Source organism: Aplysia californica, unplaced genomic scaffold, assembly GCF_000002075.1.
Source record: "Aplysia californica isolate F4 #8 unplaced genomic scaffold, AplCal3.0 scaffold02435, whole genome shotgun sequence".
Classification (NCBI taxonomy): Eukaryota; Metazoa; Mollusca; class Gastropoda; order Aplysiida; family Aplysiidae; genus Aplysia; species Aplysia californica.
The window spans coordinates 5399-6496 of record NW_004799705.1 but is presented as its reverse complement, the minus strand read 5'-3'; positions in this window follow the sequence as shown (position 1 = coordinate 6496).

Here is a 1098-nt window from a genome sequence, read left to right as displayed (position 1 = left end):
ATTTAAGCTAGAATCTAAATATAACTCAACTTTCTAACTATGCAGTAACCTGCGTTTTTATTGTGGGGATTCTATTATTTTAAAAATATTTTTAGCGTGAAAAGAGGAGCAGAAATAAACAAGGATGCGAGATTCCTGGACCAGGTGTTGCAACATCTGGGTGGTGGTGTTGTTTTCTATCGGTGTCTTTGATCAGCGACTGGCGCCTTTGATAACTTAAAAGTGCACATCGTGGCGAAACTCTAGATCTAGATATAGATCTAGATCTTGATCTAATTGTTTTGCTGTGATGAAACTTTAATTTTTGTTCGTTGAAACTTAAAATGACCGGACCGCGTCTGTGGTGTAGTGATTAGAAAGGCGCTTGAGGCTGTCGCATCGCGCTCAGAAGACGCGAGTTATATTCCCTAGCCTAGTGGGGAAAACAACAATTTTATTGAGTGTTTCGGGTTTTTCTGTCTGTATCATATGTGTATATGTCATACATCCCTCTCAGCCCAGTTTGGTCCTGACAGGCAGGGTCGGAAGTCTGCTTCCAAAAATGATCTAAACTGCGCTGATTGTGGTGGAAAAACACCTACTTTTAACCTCACACGCAACAAAATAATTACTTAGATCTAGTAAGTTGAAATGCCTTGGACTGTAAGACTTACTTGTGTGCGGTGCGCAGATTTCTACAGTGCTCATGGGCTAAAATTCTTTATTAATTAGTCACGCACAGTCTGACTAACGCGCTCATATAATATGACCTGAGGCAGTTGAGTTGCAAGCGCCGTAAAACTTTTTACCAAACAAACTGACGAAGCTGTAGCCTCCCACAGTCATTGGTGGTCAACTCTTGATCTCCTCAGTTTTTCTTTTCTATCTCTCTGCCTATTCTCCCCTTTCCGTATGCCCAGATCCGTTGTTATTTTATTTTTGTTGTTGTTACTGCTGCTGCTGCTGTTGTTGTTCTCTTTCTTGATCCTGCACGAGCCCATGTGTAACAAATGCTCATGGGTCTGACATTAACTTGTTTTGTCTTTTGATAATAATAATAATGATGAGAAGAAGAAGAAGAAGAAGAAGAAGAAGAAGAAGAAGAAGAAGAAGAAGAAG